Source organism: Spinacia oleracea, chromosome 6, assembly GCF_020520425.1.
Source record: "Spinacia oleracea cultivar Varoflay chromosome 6, BTI_SOV_V1, whole genome shotgun sequence".
NCBI classification, from domain to species: Eukaryota; Viridiplantae; Streptophyta; class Magnoliopsida; order Caryophyllales; family Amaranthaceae; genus Spinacia; species Spinacia oleracea.
Window position 1 is genome coordinate 108,461,295 of NC_079492.1, and position 15,378 is coordinate 108,476,672.

Here is a 15,378-nt window from a genome sequence, read left to right on the forward strand (position 1 = left end):
AATGGGAAAAATTAATTTTAATAATTTAATCTTTAGGCGGTCTTTTTAAAACCGTCCTACATTTGTATGATGTTTTGTTTAAGTAGTAATTTTCACCTTTATCTAATGGAGTTCGTCATTAAAATATGTTTTTAAGGCCTACAACTCTCTTATGATCTATTATCCTAATATGCAATGACGGATGTTACATGGTCTTCCTAGCGAAACAAGCAAACTCTTCACAAAATACAACTACCCATTTAAAAAATATACAAGAACTTATATACTCCTGCGTTCATTTAATACTCGTCCCAATTTTCTTATAAAGCCCCCCTTAATACTCATTTCGCTTCTATAAATGGGGTATTTTTACTAATATTATATTATTTCTCTCACTTACCTTAGACTAACATATATTCCTACATCCTTAAAAGAACATTAAAAAAATTCAACCCACCCCCTGTTAGGTTATGATACATATAAACGAATATAAATCAATGCGGAAAAACCATAAACGCCAGTGTAACAACCCGCTCTTTCGAGCTGTTAATAAACACCACTTAATCCTTAAATGATTACAATTAACCTTAACACGCATTGAAAAAATAATAACTTTAACCTTAAACTCGATCCTGGACCTATGGATTATGGGCCCACAAAATAACCTTAAATAACTTGAATAAATAACCTTGAGTAAATATAATTCTTTAACTCACAACAATTCATATACTAAATGAATACAACCTTAATATATAACACATAAATATAATTTGAATCCCTTTATTATAATCAAGCTCCATTTGAATCCCACCTGAGCTTCCACACAACCTGCTACAAAGAAAAGACATAGAAAAACAAAAATTTCAAAATGAGTGGAAAACTCGCAACCTTTACTTCAGCCCGTCAAAACGTTTATATTTCAAACCATTTGTTCAAAGAGTTTTCAAAACATAACTTAACAATTGTTCGGAAATAGACTTTGACAACTTTAAAAACGTATAGCTGACATTGATCATTCCCTTCACAAATCAGTGGTAAGGATAGGTTTCGGATACAAACGTATCTTAATTATCATAGGGTGTATCTTATACTTAAATGTTGTTCATTTCCTTATTAACTCAAAAATAACAATCATATCCATTTCATCCATAATACTTGATCACCAATGTTGAAATTGATAATTATCTCCCATCAATCAATACTATAAGACCTCCACAAACTTTCTTGAAAGACCATATATAATCGACCATTCTTCACAAGATAATAAGTAACTTTCTTACCAAATTAATCAAAGAGAATTTTGAAACATGAACCAATTTCTCTTTTAATTGAAAAATAACAAAATTAAAGGCATTACTTATTCTTAAAACTTACTAACTAGGAAATTCACAGTGGCCATATAACCGACATAATAAGAAGTGAAGATATTAATACTACTTTATACCTTAAAAGTAGGAAATCAACTTTGACTTTGAAATGTGGGAACTCGGTAATTAGGGGCATCATCAAGGAAAAATCAAAGAGTATAGGGAGTTTGGGATTTGCTCTAATTCTAATAGTGGATGATGAAGATCGGTGCAATGGTTTGGCGGTTTGCGATGGTGGTCGGTGGTGAGACCGAAGACCAGAGAAGAGAAGAGAAGAGAAGGATTGAACTCCCAAAGATAAAATTCTAATTTGCTCTTATTATTTTGATGAGCTTAAAATGGGGTTTTGACAGCAAAACAAATGGGTTGCTCTATTTGTGACACGCAATATAGGAGAGTGAAAGACTCATGAAATCATTTTTTCTTTTAAGGTAAAAGTTGTATTTTTATATTAATTTTTAAAAAATACTTTCCTCTCATTATATGGGAATTATAAATACAAAACTATATTTAATAACATATGTTTATTTATTATAATAAAAATTTAAATGATAAGTAAGCTGATAAGATTCAATTATCCTTTATTAATCACAATTAAAAATCAGGGCTATTACATCCATGACTCCAAATTAATTGCCACATAACAATTAGCATAATTAGGATGCATACTCTTTGTAGCGTGCCCTCCCTTGCTGTGCCCGAACCGATCAAGAACAAGTCTTTAGGACTCCAAGTGTCGTCCCTCCGTAGAAAGTCCACAGCACGTCCGGATCCGCCTTAAGATTGACCAACTAGAATCTCCCTTAAGGTACTAGTAATATTCGGCTAATATGGGGCAAGTGTTTGGCTGAATTTTTGCTTAAATTCTTACCTATGAATACTTGAAACTCGTTATAAATTATGAGCCATGAACTCATATTTATAGGCAATGGAATAAGCAATCGAATCCTACTAGGATACGAATTAATTAAATTAGAATCCTAGTAGAACTCTAATTTAATCAATCTATCTTTTAGGATTAGGAAATTCAATCAACAAATGAATCCTATACGCTTTAGGTTTCGTAGGTGAACACAAACACACACGCACGCACAGCAGCCCACGAGGGGCGCCATGCGTGCGTGCAGCCCACGAGCACTCGCAGCCTACTGCCACGAAGCCCGCACGCTGCCACATGGGCCTGCCTTGCGGTGGGCCTGGCGCAACCTTGGGCTGGCGTGTTGTGGCGCGCGTTTCTCTTGCTGGACATGGGCCTGACTTCGTGTTGGGCCTTCGTCTAGCAAGCTCGTCCGATGCTAATTCGTACGACGCGCTTCCGATTAATTTCCCGATTCTGGAATTCATTTCCGATACGAACAATATTTAACATTTCCGATTCCGGAATTAATTTCCGTCTCGAACAAATATTTAATATTTCCGTTTCCGGAATTATTTTCCGATTCCGATAATATTTCCGATTCTGACAATATTTCCGTTTCCGGCAATATTTCCTATTCCGGCAATATTTCCATTTCCGATAATATTTTCCGATACGTACCATGTTTCCGTTTCCGGCAACATCTACGACTTGGATAATATTTATATTTTCGATACGATCCATATTTCCGTTTCCGGCAATATCATCGTTTCCGGAGTGTTCATTTATTTGCCTTTGACGATCTCAGCTCCCACTGAAAGCAAGATCCGTCGATTCCGAATGTGTATTAGATAGAGTATTCAATGCCATTAAATACTTGATCCGTTTACGTACTATTTGTGTGACCCTACGGGTTAAGTCAAGAGTAAGCTGTGGATTAATATCATTAATCCACTTGAACTGAAGCGACTTCTAGCTAGGCATTCAGCTCACTTGATCTCAGTGAATTATTAACTTGCATAATTAATGAACCTCATTTATTAGACTTATCATTAAATGCATACTTGGACCAAGGGCATTATTTCCTTCAGTCTCCCACTTGTCCTTAGGGACAAGTGTGCATTTCCTAATTCCTTTGTCTCTCGATGCTTGCTCTTGCACATAAGGTAAGAGTTGTCATCCTTATTATGTCCATAGGTGTTTCTCGATTTCAGAGTTCAACTGATCAAATAAACAGATAATCATAGCCTATGATTTATCTGAGCACGGCCATGCATTTTACAGTTTCCAGCTCTCCGAGTGGCCTTGTACAACTTTCAGGATCTTATCCCAATTTATGGGAGGACAATCCTAATCTTGCGATCTTGAGATTAGACTTCGTTTGATAGGTGATTACCTGAGCGTTGCCTTTATAGCCTCCTTTTACGGTGCGACGGTTGACAACGTCAAAGTAAGCAGTTCTCAAACAAGTAACCTCAAATCACCCAGGTATTGAGGATTAGTGTCTAATAATTTTAATGAAATTTACTTATGACAGATTTCCATCTCTTACAATAATGTTTCATAGGTCTGTCCGATACTAGTCTTCCCAAAGTAAGTATCTATGCAAATGATTACGACATTGCCATGTCCACATAGTTCAAGAAACAGAACTACTAGTCATCTTGCATTCTAGTCGTCTAACGTTTTCTATGCGTCCATCTTTATAGAAAACTCCGACCATGGACCATTTTCAACTTTTGACATTCAAGTTCACTTGATAGACATTTCTTAGTCACAGGACTGGTCCCGACAGTCTATATTGAATATATTGTCAAATTGAAGGGACTCATCATTTAATACTAAACCAAGATTAAATGGAATATGAAAATACATTTCATATATGATAAATTTTCAACCCTAATGTTTTACAACCATGGGCCTCAAACCCATCTTTAAATCAATTAATGGAATTCAAAGCTATGCTTGATTTCCAGTGCCATAATGTGAGTGTTGTTTCTCACTTGTTGCATAGGTTTAGTTATCATGCTTTGCCAATCTTAATATCCTTTTCATCGAATGTTCTTCGAGATAGGATGATAAGATCTTTTGAGTTTGTTTATTATGTGATCTAGTCTTTCTTACTTCGATAGTGGTTCTACGCATTTTGCAATGAAGAACCATCAAGTAAGCAGACATGTGATCCACCCAAGTTCAGTGAGGAACTCTTTAATGTAAACAACTCTGTTTTATTGCTTCTTAGGCAATAATTACTTTTACTTCAACTGTTTGGGTTGCTAGTGATGCTTTGTTTGGATTTACTTATCCAAGCAGTTCACAGATATGCAGAAGACTTTCCAACTATATCTTGGAACATAGAAATTATTATTTTAATTTCCCGCGCAACAACTCATGGTCTCCAATCCATGTTGCCATTTCAAAACACGATGCTCTTTAGCTCGTCCTTGTCAATGGTTAACTCCAAAGGAATCTTGCTTGATCCTTTGCCAGTGTTTATGCGTGTAGCATCAATATTTAGCATATCTTTATTTCCTTGAATCAAGAACTATTCCTATGTACCTTTTCAAGTACCATAAGTTTCTCTTGATCTCAATCTAGTTGATCTTCACTTAGATCAATAGAGATTGGTATATGTTCGTCATGCCTAAAGCCTTACGATACGTTTTTGGAGATCCTCATATTATATCATACATGATAAATTCTTTTGCAGAATAATTCCCAATTGAATTCTATTCATGTAAGTTTAGCTCATCTAGTTTCAGTAGATACTGAATCCAGCTAAATTCTTTGACATATAATATAGGTTAAAGAATCTCACTTGGATCCTTTGATGTTTAACTTAGTAAATGCTTATACATAGTTCAAACATTCTTTACTTAGATTTATTCACATGGGTCGAATATCTCCAATGGAGTCTTTTGTGTTTGATTTAGTAAATGCCATTACTTAACAATATTATAAGATCTTTGTAACTAGATCTTAATACCCAGTATGTACTAAGTTTCGCCATGGTCCATCATTGATGAATAATTTTACACTAAGTCACTAGCATTTGAATGTTATTTCACAATAGAGAGATATGTGTGTGATACACATAGGACTAATTAAGTTTTACGTACTCCCACTAAACTTCTTATACATCTATAAGAGTCATGTACATTTTATGAAACTAAAATATTTATTAGCTTCATTAAAATACATTTATAATTCCCAATTGCTTGCTTAAATATGTACTTAGATTTCATAGGCTAGCTTTTCTTTTCAAGCATTTATTTGGATTCACAAATCCTATGACATACCATGTACATAGTTTCTTCCAACATTTGATTGAGGAAGATGTTTTGTCATCCAATTGCCATATGCACCAATATGCAATCATTGCTTGAATTATAGACTTGAGCATTACGATTATGCATGAGGTTTCAACACAATCCACGCCGTGAATTTTCTTGTAACCTTTAGCAACTAATCTAGCTTTTTGTGTGAACACATTTCCATGTTTGATGGTTTTTATCCTTAAAATCAATTTGCAACCAATAGGTGTAAACTATTCTTGCAAATCAACAAAAAATCAATTTTGTCATCAAAACATTAATTATGTTTTATGGCCTTTAACCATTTAAAACATTGAGTCTATATATGGCCTCTAAACATTATAGGGAACCTGGGTTTCGTCATAGCTTTCTTACAAGTCACAAACTCATTAATCTACGCGATAATAGTTTGACTGCAAGTTGTAGGTTTCTTTACTATCTAATAGAAGAATCTCATAGTTTCATTGACCTAATCTCTATGTTTCTTCACTATCTAATAGAAGAATCTCATAGTTTCAGTGACTTGAACTCTATGCCTACTTGGGTATAGAACATCAAACAATAGAATATCAACATCCACTTGAAAGTCCTTTGAATACTCAGTTCTCCTTGAAGCACTTGTAAAGTCTTCTAAGAGATGTCTATTCTTTAAAGCCACTTCTAAAGTCCTTAAAGAATAAGTGTTCGGATTTTCTGAAGAACTTCGAAAAGCCTCCGGAAGGTCCGTTTATGTTTGTTGTTCTCCTCGAGTACTTTCGAGGTCTATTTTCTCCCACTTGTCATTTTGGAAACGAATCTCCAAAAGGACATTATTTCAAGCAAACAAACTTTATGGTCTCAATAATTCGTGGTAGAAACAATACCCTTGAGTCTCATTTGAATAAATCACAATGAAACATATATCTATTATTGGGCCTTAGTTTGTTGAATAACAAACGCTAAGCTCCCACTGAGTTTAGGAACTCTTTAGATATATATATTCTGAAAAGGTATTCTGAAATTTTCAATATCTTTGACGAATTTGGTTTAGTTTGGTGGTAGTTGAGCATTTTGTTTAGAAATTATAGGAAAAATCTTTATGATTCATCATTGATCGAATCAAGTACTAATTGACTTCGATTATTCCAATGTAGATATGCTATATCTTATGAAGCTAGATCGTGAAATTACAACACACAATCATTGATGATCATTTTTGGTCTCAAGTAATCATCAACATGATCTAACCTAGATATTTATGATTTCTTGCCATGTGGATTTTAGACTTCTGAATCTTTGAACTAGCCAAACGGATTCAAACTTATATCACTTTGAGTATATAAACAATTATTCACTCAAATCCAGGTGATATAATAAAGTCATAAAATATTTCTTTAGCTTTGAACTCTATTGTCTAGGCGTTCTGACACTAGTTCATATCTTTTGTTGCTTTCAACAAGTAAAACTAGCTTGTCTTTAATTGATCTAGAAATCAATCAAATTTCAAAAGTCCATCAAAATAGAGCTTTAGAACCTTAACTTGTTGATATGGTCTAAGCAACAAAGCCAAAGATTAGTGGAACTCAAATCAAGGGGTTGATTTGAACCTTGTAAAGTTTTTATTGTTAAAGAGTTGTTTGTTTTAATCAAGCATATTGACTCAACCTGTAAATGACCATTTCATTCAAATAAACAAACAAACAAGCATTGTTTTTGTTCTTCTGAATGTGAGTCTTTCTGTGTTTGAAGCAGAAATTTAGGTATGCTGAGTATGGAACAAAATAGCCATTAAGTTCCAGCCTTGAAAGGACTTAAAACAAACTAGATGACCCTACAACTAATGTATCATTGCCATGCTTCATTTCCCACTTGTAGGTCATTAGTGTACCCTAGCTTCCCTTGTTTGAGTCATTACCGGAGTAAGAACCTCAAGCGGTATATGATACCAAGGAAGTTTGATTGCTAGGTGTGAGGGGGTCAAAAAAGCGCGAGGCTAATGCGTGACCTTGTCCCTCGTGGGTGTCACGATTATTTTTATTCAATCAAGTGTAATTGGATTTCATGTGAGTATGCACCCAATTGACTAGTAATATAGGAGTCGCTTTTCAGTTTTTAACAACAATGAGAAAAACTGACAAAACCCGGTTATCGTGACATAAAGGGAGTGCAATTATGTTTGACCACGACGGCCGTAGGTTCCCTTGTGATCCCTGGTGTGGGGATCTTTCAATATACACCCGCAAGGTAGAGATTGAGGGTTTGGGGGACTGTAACTACCGAGAGGAGTAATTCGCTCGTCGATAACTCCAGAGGCAGGATATCCTTACTAGCTCAGCATAAATAATTGAAGGGACGTGCATTAACTATTAAACTAATCTGAATTGATTTTAGCAATATGCAACATATAATACTAATTCGATCGTGATTATCCGATTTAAATAACATTAAGGGACCTAGCATGATAATCCGATTTCCCAAAAATATTATATTTGTTAGGCGTGATAGAACAATCAGATTAGGTTACGAATCATCGAAAAGGGACACGTTACGTCGCACCCTTGAGAGGTGCGTCACGGTTCTTAGAAAACTAACCACTTTGACTTTGCTATTTCTCATTTTTATTTAACGAATCTCGATTATGGGACAGGATACGCTCTGTTCCATTTATGGATCGATTGCGACAGAACGCGTGAACAGTTTCGCAGCGAGAGGCTGAGACTAAGGGGTTTAGAGTCAATACTCAGAATATATTATGTGTTGTTGTGTGTTGTTTCACGTCGAAACTAGGGGCCTATTTATAGGGAAGAGTTCGTGGAAAGATAGAATTGCAGAGTTCTAATCCGCAAAGAATTAGGAAAAGAGACGTACCCAGGTACTTTCAGCGCCCAGGCCTGGGCGCCGAAGATTTCGGCGCCCAGAGCCAGGCGTTGAAAATAGGATCTGGGCAGTTTTGTTTAGTCAGATTCGGATTCCTAAAATCCGTAGAGTTTGAGATTAATTCGAGTCTTTTAGCGCGTATCAATTTCATGACGGAATGCGTCTGGGCCCGTTACGAACTCTAGGCTCGTTAGGATTTTGATTAATACGTAACTCTTATTTTCGAATCCTATTAGGAATAGGATTCTCGCGGTTTTCTATCTCATTTAGGATTTATGTTGGAGTGCAACACCTAATTCTGACAGGTTTCTATCTTTTATGATTTGCCACTTTTAGAAGCTACCTTTTACGGCAGTTACTATTTTTAGCAGGTTTCCATAAATAGCAGTTTTCGGGTGAAATGAAATGGGGAATCGAGATTCGTTTATTTTATAGGAGATGCGTTGTCAAGCGGAGTTTTTATGCTTTCATCATCGAACCTTTCCCTTGCGGGAACGGGGACAAAAGTAGGTGTCTACAGTTAGCCCCCACTTTGACTGAGTCTTGGAGTAAGACGATGGTCAAAGTATTAGACGGAGTGCGTCACACAAGCCATGGTGTATGTGACCTGTTTTGCGAGGGTCTCACGAGCCCCGAGTGATAACATTTGACTTAAGGGTCATCACTTGAAGTGTCGACATATCCCTCACGTGTCATTGAGATTTGTCAACTGATAGTATAGAAACTTCCTCACTTTGTCATTGGAAGGATCTAAAGATGCGTAGAAACTCCCCCACTTTGTCATTGGGAGTAACTACAGATGTTTTCGAAATTAAAGCTGTAAAGTGTAATTGGGCCTGGCCAAGGCCAATCACGAGGTAAAACGTTTTTAAAGATTCTCATTTTCAGGGATAGCTAAACGAGAAAACCCCCTTGTTTTTATAGGACCTAAAACGAAGGAAAATCCAACACATCGCTCTTTTTTGGAAAAACGAAAAACCAATCCTTTAATTTTTGGAAAAAGGGAAAACCAATCCTTTAATTTTCGGAAAAAGGGAAAACCGATCCTTTGATTTTCGGAAAAAGGGAAAATCGATCCTTTGATTTTCGGAAAAAGGGAAAACCGATCCTTTGATTTTCGAAAAAAGGGAAAACCGATCCTTTGATTTTCGGAAAAAGGGAAAACCGATAAAAGTTATCGCTGCAGCGATTAAGGACCTGCGCTGTTAGTGACACAGACCCCGCCCGCTGAAGGTGGGCGAGCCTGTCCGCTGAGGGTGGACCCCCCGTCCGATAGAAGTGGGCGAATCTGTTTGATGTTTTTGAAAATAAGGACTTACGCGGTTTGTGACGTAGACCCCGCCGGCTGAAGATGGTGAGCCTGTCCGCTGAGGGTGGACCCCCCCGTCCGATAGAAGTGGACGAATCTGTTTTGAAATTTTATTTTGTTTTTTTGAAAATATGGACCTACGTGGTTTGCGCCGTAGACCCCGCCGGCTGAAGATGGCGAGCCTATTTTCAATTTGAAGACTTTATTCTTCGAAAAACTGAGGACCTGCGCGGCTAGTGACGCAGACCCCGCCGGCTGAGGGTGGGCGAGCTCATTTTGAATTTCTTATTTTGCCTATGTAGAAGAGCTTTTGGTGATTACAACCTGTTGGTGGGTCGTAATATTTCCTGATTAGAAGTGTCCTATAAGTGGGTCCACACTGTGTATATTTAATAATATATTTTTTGAGATATCCAAACATGATATGGTGCGTGGCGCAGTCTGGGAATGTGATTTTGATTCCGCGCTCTTTGTTGGAGTCCACTTTTCGCGAGCCCCCAAGTGTTGGGGCTCGTCGGTTGTTTTTCGCGTCTGGTAATCATGTTTGGGGTCACGCTCGTATGTGTGAGCGACCTCCTATAGTAGTGTGCTATTTTAGTGAAGCCGTGGAGTGCGACTTTGGCTTTCAGGCGACATCCCGTTTTGCCTTGGCCCGGATTATCCCTTTGACAGACAGACATTTTCTATTTGGAAAACCAATGACTTGACGACACATATTTTTGGTGTTTCGAAGAATGACCATAATATTTAACTTGCTTTTTTTTTTTGAAAAGTGTACATGAGCGTTTTCTGAGATGAGTCTAAGTTTCGACCAAGTTTCAATGTTATTATTATTTTTTGCTTATTTGGGAGCTAAAGGTGCTTTGGGCTTGATCTTACTTGTAATAGGGCCTCGTGTTTTAGCAACACGGTCTTAAGTCCTTTCCTATTCCGTGTTTTTGTGAAATCTGGGCCTTGGGCTGCATTTTCAGCGCCCAAGCTCAGGCGTTAAAAATTTCGGCGCCAAGAGGTGGGCGCTGAAAGTTCTTTCCTGGTAATATTTGATTTTCGGATTTCTAAACACGTTTCCGAATGGGATCAGGATGTTTATTGGGTGCGTTAAGCTATATATAGGGGCTAGGTACGTCCTTATTTTCCACCACTCTCAAATTCTTTCTCTCTTTTTTGCTGTGCTCTAATTATTTACTGCTTTTGCCATGTCTATCCCTACTTTCTCACTCCAACGGACTGTTAGGCATTGGCTACGAGCCCTTACTCCCACAGAAAAAGCTTTGTTAAAAGAATACCACTTAGAGGCACTTTCAGGCTTACAACAAATTAATATTGATTATAATTTTCTGCATGCTGCCCTAAACTTTTGGGACTCCGATCATCATGTATTTTCCTTTCGGGGCAATGAAATATGTCCTTTGCCTGATGAATTTGCTGCGATCCTTGGTTATCCTACTAATGCTACTCCTGTTACCCCTGGCACTATTGAAGAGGGTAAAACAACCATAAGGGTTTTCCTAGGGCTGAACTTGTTGTAGACGATAAGGTTAACTTGGCAAAACTCGTAAAACATCATTTTAGGCCTAGTAAGAATATGACCGAACAAAAATTGAACATTCGAGCCCTTATATTTTGCTTGTTGAATCATTATTTGCTGTCGAATAATAATGGTGAGTTCGGTGACATAAGGCTGATCCCCTTGATTAGCCAGATGGAAAGTTGCTATTCTATTATGCCGTTGGTTGTTGCTGAGACTTTGCTGAGTGCGGATGAGCTGAAGAAGGATGCCAAATCCGAAATTTTTAAGGGAAGCCCCCTATTACTGCAGGTAGTCTATTTTTTTCTTTGCGCACACATACGCCACTTTTATATATTTCTTTTTGCCTGGGGCTGAGATTCAGCGCCCAGGGCTGGGCGCTGGAATATTCGGCGCCCGGTCCTGAGCGTTGAAACTGCGCCCCATGAACCTTTTTCTTTCTTTTCATTCTTTTGATTCGATCGTACCTGTTTTTGCAGATTTGGCTTGCGGAACGGCTTAGACTTTTGGAAGCTCCTGCCGATCCTAAACATTATCGCCCTATAGCTTTGGGTAACCGAAAATACTTGCACCAAGGCCAGGACGAGGCCGAATGGACCTCCTTTTTTACTTATGGCATTTGTTCTATTAAGTGGGTGGTACCATGGTGGGGTTTGACTACTATGACAGGGGGGTCTGATGTATCGGTTTATATTTCTTTGTTGGGGCTATCTTGTCCCATTTATATTTTCCCTTACCGAGTCATGCGTCAATATGGTTTAAGGCAGACTATCCCCTTTTCTGATACGGTACCACCTACGGCAGCGACCTTTGCACAAACACGGGTCTTAGCGTGGGCTAGGTATTATGATGGTCTCCCGCGTTGGGCTGTAGCTACAAATGGGTTTGTGGGTCTTTCTGAAAACTATAAGTTGTGGATGAGTTCCGATGACAAGGATGTGAGGACCGAGGCTCGTAATGGGGAGCCGGCTGAGCTTTTGACACCTCGTATTCGTGTTAAGTATGAGGGTCCTGATTCTGCAAGACCTCGTACCTATAGTTTTAAGACTGTGAAAGCTCGTCCTGATCGAAAGCGAAAGGAAGTTCTTCCCCGTTCCAGTGTCAGGCCTAAAAAGATGCCTAACATGAAGGGGCCTGCTGTTGTTAAAAGAAATGCAAGCTCTCGCGGAGATCGTCGCCGGAACAATGTATGGGTTAGGAAGGCTCAGCCGCCTGTAGAAACAGTGGCTAGTCCAGTTGATGATAGTAATCCTTCTCCCACCACTGTTTATGCCCTTGAGGCTGAGCGGGCTATAACTGAGAATGTTTCTAAAGCTTTGGCATCTTTGGAAGTTAGTGTCCAGGAGCCAGTTCTTATGGAGATTGATATTGGGGCAGCGCAGAAGACTATGGGGGTGGATCATGCGAACATTGCTCTCTACAAGACTTTATTTGATGATCCGGAAGAACTAGAGTAGTGTAGTTCTTTGCTAGGGTGTAGGTGCCCTTTATTTATTTCAGTTGCGTTTGTTTTTATTCCTAGCACTTCGTTTTCCTTCTTATTATATTTTAATAAAGGCGTATTTTTAGTTTCCATTCAATTTTGTTTATATGTCTAACACTTTTTTACACAAAGAATATAATATTTTTATTATTATTTGGACCGAATCCTTGGTAAGGATTGCCTACGTATCTTGTCAGAATCAGGTCGCGCGTAGTTCTTAGCTTTAGAATAAGTTCTAGTATGCCGGATTTCGGTAGATATGTCCTGAAGTGGAAACATATTACTTAATCGGTCAAATGAGTGAAGTATTTGCCATTATTTTCATCTGCCGTTTTCCATAGGTTGCGTAAAATTCGACCAATTTGTTGGTAAACCTATTTGGATACATATTGTACCCCCCAAGTGTTCGTTATTTTTCCGTTGTGTGCGGATAAAATGACGAGCACTTTTCGAAAAAAAGGAAAACTTTTGGCAGGCAGAGAATTTCAACGCCCAGCCTGGGGCGTCAGAAATTTCGGCGCCCAGCCCTGGGCGCTGAAAATAACTTGGGCGGTCCATTTTGACGTTTTTGCTTCACATGTTCTTGCGTTTATTTCTATTTCGTTTTTTGTGCCTTGATATTTTGCTTCGTAGTTAAAGTTAATTTTGAGGCTATTTTGGAGGCGTTTTTGACTGTTAGCGTGAAACGCATTTTTGTCCAGATTAATTTTTCTTATTGGTGACTCAAAACAGTTTTGAAAATGGAGTTAGGGTGCGGAACTTATGAAGATCTTTGTGGAGGGTATGATGGAATCTATGTGAAACCGCTGTTGGCGGATTCTATGTTTGATGAATTTATTTTTTTGGTAACATTTGTATTTGTTTTAAATTTTTGATTTCTTTTTGATTTTGGGTTGCATGGATTGGCTCTTATGATGACATTGGTTGGCTTTTTAGGTTTTGAGGATGGGATAGTGTGGTTTATTTTGTGGGTTTCGGGAACTGGTTCACATGGCATTATTTCAAAACCGAGTGGGCTTTGTTTGTTGGGCCTATAGTGGGCCGCTTCTTTATTTTTTTTATTTATTTTGCAAGTACATTTGGTGTTTATTTAGTGTTAGAATAAAATTTTTAGAAGAAATATTACCCCTTTATTGATTTGGAAAGTAAGGAAAACACACTGAAATAAAACTGACCCATATTCTAAAGGGCCTTAGGACCATCTAAAGTCTCTATTATTTTTTCTATCAATCTAAAGAACTACTAATGGTGCTCTATATGGCTCAAGCCTGGGGTTTAGTCTCATAAAACTTCGGTCCTTCACCGGTACTCATCTTGAATCCTATTCCTTTTGCGTTGACCCACTGATATGTCTTCACCCATCCGTTCCCGACCTCTTCTAGTGTTGATGCAGGAGAGATTAACCGGGTTGGATCGAAACCTTCATCTTGTAAAGCTAGGGTAGTCATCACAGTCTCGTTCTCCATAAGCCTCGATTCGTTAAACAATGTCCATAGAGCCTGGTTGTCCAATATTTCAGCTGTTTTAGTCTTGGTGAGGTGGGGTGCCTCATCCAAGGTGTGGCAGTCATGGAAAATTTCAAATCCGGGTTTTAGCAAGCCATCCTAAACGAAGGGTTCAGGGAAATCACAGCATGGGTGTTCTTCTCCTTCCCGAACAAACATCCCGTTAAGGGTCCTTTGATATGGGGGAAGGAGGGTGGTTTGTTTGGCTTTGTTAAGGCGTAGCCTAGATAGGCGGTCAGCAATATCTTCCTCCGTTGGTTCATAACCTAATCCAAAGGGAGTAGATTTGTCGGGAAAAGGATGGAATGTGCATTCCTTCTTCCTTATGCCCAATGGGGTTCCTGGGAAATAACCTTCAGCCAACAGCATTCTAGGGATGACTCGGGATGCATGCGGGTCTAGAAATGCTGGATCATAATCTTCGATGAACTGGATTGCTTCTTCCATTTGAAACCCATAAAGGTCATCTGCAGTTTTGGCCGTTCCAACCATAGTACAACTGACGTCGAGAGGAGGGGCGCGGATTTCTAGTATTACCCCGTTATGGTTAAGTTTAACCATTTGGTGCAAGGTTGAAGCCACACCTCCTAAGTCATGGAGCCAAGGTCGCCCCAAGAGGAGGTTGAAAGTGGGCTTGATGTCGATTATTTGAAACTCCGTGGTGCGTGCCACAGGCCCAGTTTGTATGGTAAGGTTGATTTTTCCCAACACAGGCCTTCGGGAGTTATCATAAGCTCGTACCCCTTGTGAGGAGGTTTGGAAGTCATCGCTTCCTAGCCCCAAGCAATGGGCGGTTCGCAATGGGCAGACATTAACCGCCGAACCATTATCTACAAGCGCTAGGGGGATGTTTTGTCCTTTGCATCCAACCACTAAGTAAAGGGGTTTATTGTGAGCACCCCCCTCTTTGGGTAAGTCTTTATCAGTGAAAACTATGGCCTTTTCTCCGGCATCTCTCGTGACATGGCTAACCAATGAGTCAGGTGTGATATCTGTGGGTACTGAGATGAGGTCAAGTGAGCGAATAAGCTTTTCGCGATGTTCCTTTGAAGTACACATAAGATCCCAGATGGTAATCTCAGCCTTGGTTCTTTTCAGTTGTTTCAGGAGAGGATCTTCAATGACTTCCGCGACGGTGGCGTGCCGCCCGTTCTCAGGAGTTTGCCTAACCGGGATGTCGT

General features: G+C 38.8%; 1 long non-coding RNA gene across 1 annotated transcript; it reads right to left on the minus strand.

Moving 5' to 3' along the window:
* Positions 1-576: 576 nt before the first annotated feature.
* Positions 577-1,706, minus strand: LOC110800626 (uncharacterized). Its single transcript, XR_002536708.2, has 2 exons — positions 1,424-1,706; positions 577-807 (listed from the first exon to the last, which is right to left on the minus strand). It is a non-coding gene; the product is annotated as an uncharacterized lncRNA (long non-coding RNA).
* Between the last annotated feature and the right edge of the window lie 13,672 nt (positions 1,707-15,378).